Raw genomic sequence first — 6,405 nt, forward strand, 5'->3', positions numbered from 1 at the left:
TATGCCTAATCCTTGTAAATGCTTCTTAAAGAACAATTGTATTGTCACATCCTGAGCATTTACTATACTGGCTGACAAAAACCCTCAATGTAATATTGAACCAGAAACTGAAAGGCACAGAAACGTTGACTAGTTAAAAAAAGCAATCCAAAATGCCAACAGGTTTATGTGCATAGGCGTGCAGATAGGTTTGTTAGCTTTCATTTTAATAGATTTCTCATAGAAATTGTAGAATAGGTTGGCAGAGAGCAATTTATCTCAGAACCATGAATGACTCCTAAAACTGAGTCTTTCTTTTACAGTCTGTGTGCATTTTACTTCATAATTCTGAATTATTTAGAAAATTCAGGTTACTATGCCTAATCTCCATTTGGAACCCCCACATTGTAGCCATCTGCTACTTTTTTATCATTGCATTGTCATGATTTTGGACTGTAAGTGTGTTGGGTATATTTCTGTTACTTTCCCGAGCTGTAGGTTTCCACTGGTGGGCATGACCAGGCTGCAGTACTTTCACTTGACTGCATTCGCCTCATCAGGCTGTTGAGGGATGTAAAGAGCTCCTGGATGACGATTCTTTACCTGAAGCTTGACCTATGTCATACTGGCAAGCATTTTTTCATGTTCTCAGACAACTTACCGTCAGAAAGTCATCTTGTGTTTCTTCTGTGCTTCCTAGATACACTTCAGATTAGATTTGGATACTATTAGAACGAAATTAGATAATATGCAGCATATGTCAAAATGTTGTGCTGGGCCTATTTATATTTTGCAAGAAGCTGTTCTAAGTTCATTTAACTTAAAAATTAATAAATTAATGTTTATAATTCAATCAATTTAGAGCTCCAAGATGAGCAAAATCTCGTTTTTCATTATTCATCGGATTTGTTTCTGAAATAAAGTTTAAAAATATGTAGATGTCATAGATGTCACAGATAAGCATATGGATTACACATATCATTGTGCAGAATTTGCAACCTAACTTTTGCCAGGTTATATACACTGGTGAAAATATGTTATGTTTTCTTTGCTTGTAAAAACTGTATTTTATAATAGCTGAATTCCCAAAACAGCTGCTGGTTATTCATGTGGTTGAAGTGCTTTAATTGTAAGAAGAGATTCATGTTCCTCTTTAATAAATTCCAGATTCAGTAAATAAGCTGAAAAAATCATAACACACTTAAATTAACTATCTCATATTTTGGCTGCTTACCTGTACAATGGTCTATGAGAAAAGTTGGAAGTTAGAGAATGCATTAATTTTGGCATACAGCTCATGAAAACCCAAAATTCCTATCTCGCAAAATTAGCATATCATTAAAAGGGTCTCTAAACGAGCTATGAACCTAATCATCTGAATCAACGAGTTAACTCTAAATACCTGCAAAAGATTCCTGAGGCCTTTAAAACTCCCAGCCTGGTTCATCACTCAAAACCCCAATCATGGGTAAGACTGCCGACCTGACTGCTGTCTAGAAGGCCACTATTGACACCCTCAAGCAAGAGAGTAAGACACAGAAAGAAATTTCTGAATTAATAGGCTGTTCCCAGAGTGCTGTATCAAGGCACCTCAGTGGGAAGTCTGTGGGAAGGAAAAAGTGTGGCAGAAAACGCTGCACAACGAGAAGAGGTGACCGGACCCTGAGGAAGATTGTGGAGAAGGGCCGATTCCAGACTTTGGGGGACCTGCGGAAGCAGTGGACTGAGTCTGGAGTAGAAACATCCAGAGCCACCGTGCACAGGCGTGTGCAGGAAATGGGCTACAGGTGCCGCATTCCCCAGGTCAAGCCACTTTTGAACCAGAAACAGCGGCAGAAGCGCCTGAAATGGTCTACAGAGAAGCAGCACTGGACTGTTGCTCAGTGGTTCAAAGTACTTTTTTCGGATGAAAGCAAATTCTGCATGTCATTCGGAAATCAAGGTGCCAGAGTCTGGAGGAAGACTGGGGAGAAGGAAATGCCAAAATGCCAGAAGTCCAGTGTCAAGTACCCACAGTCAGTGATGGTCTGGGGTGCCGTGTCAGCTGCTGGTGTTGGTCCACTGTGTTTTATCAAGGGCAGGGTCAATGCAGCTAGCTATCAGGAGATTTTGGAGCACTTCATGCTTCCATCTGCTGAAAAGCTTTATGGAGATGAAGATTTCCTTTTCAGCACGACCTGGCACCTGCTCACAGTGCCAAAACCACTGGTAAATGGTTTACTGACCATGGTATCACTGTGCTCAATTGGCCTGCCAACTCTCCTGACCTGAACCCCATAGAGAATCTGTGGGATATTGTGAAGAGAACGTTGAGAGACTCAAGACCAAACACTCTGGATGAGCTAAAGGCCGCTATCGAAGCATCCTGGGCCTCCATAAGATCTCAGCAGTGCCACAGGCTGATTGCCTCCATGCCACGCCGCATTGAAGCAGTCATTTCTGTAAAGGATTCCCGACCAAGTATTGAGTGCATAACTGTACATGATTATTAGAAGGTTGACGTTTTTTGTATTAAAAACGCTTTTCTTTTATTGGTCGGATGAAATATGCTAATTTTGTGAGATAGGAATTTTGGGTTTTCATGAGCTGTATGCCAAAATCATCCATATTAAGACAATAAAAGACCTAAAATATTTCAGTTAGTGTGCAATGAATCTAAAATATATGAATGTTAAATTTTCATCATTACATTATGGAAAATAATTAACTTTATCACAATATGCTAATATTTTGAGAAGGACCTGTATATCAATATCAGATACCCCAAAGACTGCCTATTTGTGACTATTGTAAGTTAAGACTTACAAATATATATGTTTTTAATCGGTTAGGTAGGATCTAAAAATGTCAGATCATCTTTAAATTTCCCATGTTTTCATTGTAGTCTGCTGCTTTCCCAAATACAGTAGTATTTAATTGCCCTGGGAGCTACAGGCATAGTCTTACATACTTAACAATTAAAGCTTTGTAACTTTCTCATTATTTTACTACATAGCTGAGGCAGGTATCAATAGTAAGGGATTTTTAAATACTCTCCACTTATACAAACCATTCTGATGTTGACTTGGTTTCTATTGAGAACACTTCTTGCTATTCATCCATTTTCTACACACACTTACCTGTCACCTGAGCTTAATGATGGAGGGTATCCTGGACGCACTGTCAGATACTAACGGTCAAACCCAGAGACACAAAGGGCAGACAAACCTACACTCGCTTATACCTATTTAGAGTGACTGATAAACCTAATATGCATTTTGAGCTGTAATCGGAAGCTGGTGTACTCTGAGAAAATCCACAACATTAAACCCCACACAGAAAAGCCTTGGCAGGTATTCTAACTCAAGACCTTCTTGTTGTAAGGCAACAGTGTCTTGCCATTCAGGAATTATCTCCCATGAATATAATTAGTGGGGTTTTTTTTTTTTAGTCAACCATTTTAGTTTTCTGTCAGTACTGCACATCCATAGAATCAATATAGCCTACATAAAAAGAATAATTATCAGGGCCACATATGATTGATGCCATATTTAAATGTCTAACTTCAGTTTATTTGGATACCCCAGCAGTTGCATCACAGAGATACACATCCTCTGTGCTTAAGGGGCTTTTGCAGTCCATGGCCAGAATGTATGCCCTATGTCTGATGAATAGCTTCTGAAACTCGGGATAAAGAGATCAAAGCTGCTCATCTTCTCTTTCACATGTGACAGTGATACACATACAGGTTGATTATTCAGATAAGCAGATCCTCAGGGGTGTAGGCAAAATAGAGACAAGTGTTTTGTTCATTATCATTAAGATCTGACTTTTCCTCTGTTCAGCTCTACTCTCTCCACATGCTCATCTTCCACCCCCGCAGTGCTGATGAGTCCAACTTCTCAAATCTGCAATTTGCTCAATTATTTTCAATTATCCCGCCATTGTTGTTACTGTCATTCCCCTTGGTTTAATTTTAAAGACAAATCACTTGTTGATTGACAGAAAAGGCCAATTAGTGGCAAGAAAAAGCTTTAACCTCTATAGTAATTACTGGTGACTCCTGTCATGGAGACATTTTATGTGCCCTTTCCACATAGGTGAATAATGCATACTGATGCATCCTTTTTCACTGTACAGCAATACGTCTTATAACAAAGACACTGTAGGTTTAAAATGGAGTCATTGTCAGGCTGATAAAGTCTGCAGAATGACAAAACAGTATACTTTATGATCGTTGAAACCCCCTCAAAAAAAACCTTTTCTGAGAGCTCTCAAAGACACTGTTAAGAAAGCAATATTTTCTGTCAGGTAAAAGGCTCTTATGTGTGGGGCTTTAGCCCATTACCCTCACGGTACAGCAGCTAAGTTTCAAGGCTTTAGAAAAACCTGTTAGCAATGGGCACAGGAATCAATGATGAATGGCTGTTGACATTGACATGGAGATCCTGAATTTCATTATGCAGGGGTATGAAAAAGTTTTTGCCCCCTAAGGGGGCAACACTTTTTCACATGCACTTTTTCCATATTTTTTGCATGTTTGTCACACTTAAGTGTTTCAGATCATCAAACAGAATTAAATATTAGTCAAAGACAACACAAGTAAACACAAAATGCTGCTTTTAAATGAAGGTTTTTCTTATTAAGGGAGAAAAAAAAATCCAAACCTACATAGCCCTGTGTAAAAAAGTGATTGCCTCCCCTGTCAAAACATAACTGTGGTTTATCACACCTGAGTTTACTTTATCTAGCCACACCCAGACCTGAGTACTGCCACAACTGTTCTCAATCAAGAAACCACTGAAATAGGACCTGCCTGAAAAAGTGAAGTTGACCAAAAGATCCACAACAGCTGGACATCACGCCTAGATCCAAAGAAATTAAGGAACAAATGAGAAAGAAAGTAATTGAGATCTATCAGTCTGGAAAAGGTTACAAGGCCATTTCCAAAGCTTTGGGACTCCAGCAAACCTCACTGAGAGCCATTATCCAAAACACAAATGGCGAAAACATGGAACATTGGTAAACCTTCCCAGGAGTGGGGGGCCAAACAAAATTACCCCAAGAGCGCAGCAATGACTCATCCAAGAGATCACAAAAGAGCCCACAACGTCATTCAAAGAACTGCAGGCTTGCCTCAGTTAAGGTCAGAGGTCATGTCTCCATCATAAGAAAGAGACTGGGCAAAAATAGCCTTCAAGACAAAACCACTGCTGATGCTAAAGAACATTAAGGCTTTTCTCAGGTTTTCCAACATCCCGATGATCCCCCAGACTTAAAATATTCTGTGCACTAATAAGACAAAAGTTGAAAGTTTTGGAAGGTAGGTGTCCCATTACATCTGATGTAAAAGTAACACGCATTTCAGAAAAAGAACATCATACCAACAGTAAAATAGGGTGGTGGTAGTGTGATGGTCTGGGGCTGTTTTACTGCTTCAGGACATGGAAGACTTGCTGTGATAAATTGAACCATGAATTCTACTGTCTACCAAGAAATCCTGAAGCTGAAACAAACTTGGGTTCTGCAGCAGGACAATGATCCAAAACACACCAGCAAGTACGCCTCTGAAAGACAGAAGAAAAACAAGATGAAGATTTTGGAGTGGCCTAGTTAAAGTCTTGCGCAAACAGGAACTTTAGAGCTGCATGGTGGGTAGAAATGTTTTAATGATAACTGAACCAGTAAATTTACAAGGAAAAACTGGAACAGACAGGTGAACAACAGTACAATTCAGTAGTCGATGACAACAACCATAGAGCTCATATTTATAAGAAGTGAGGAGGAAGGCATGACAAGCAGGTGAGAGCATTCAGGTGAGAATGAGCAACAGCTAAGGAGAATTAAAGCAGGGTGCTGAATGAGAGAGAATAGTAGTAGGGGGCAGACAGGGAGAAACACAGGGAAGAAATCTCACAGAATATAATAAATGAAACAAAGCAGAAAAAAATTAAAGTAAGCACAAATGAATGAACTTATAAGGCGGCATTTAACAAATAAACATGGAAATAACAAAACAGAGGCATGGCATGAAACTCAAAAACACCAACAGAACATGTCACTATTTACTAAATGCCACGATAACAAGTGAGAGATTTTTTATTTACTTCAAATTAAGAAGTTTACGTATATTTCTTAGTTTTTAGCAAAATTACCTTTTAAACTGTGGGACTTGGGTCAGATGTATCCTTCCCGAATTTTCCCACAATTGTTTGCTGGAGTTTTTTTTTTTTCCATTTCCTCCTCACAGAACTTGTATAACTGCAGACTTGCTCACAAGCATCTTTTAAGCACTGCGTCCTTTCAACAGGACTCAGATCAGGATTTTATGATCTGCAGCTTCAAAACATTGACTTTAATATCTTTAAGCCACTTTACAACTTATTTGGCAGTTAGGGTCAATGTTCATTAGGAAACCCTATTTTTACCCAAGCCTTAACTTCCTGT

This window comes from Girardinichthys multiradiatus, chromosome X (genome assembly GCF_021462225.1).
Source record: "Girardinichthys multiradiatus isolate DD_20200921_A chromosome X, DD_fGirMul_XY1, whole genome shotgun sequence".
Taxonomy (NCBI): Eukaryota; Metazoa; Chordata; class Actinopteri; order Cyprinodontiformes; family Goodeidae; genus Girardinichthys; species Girardinichthys multiradiatus.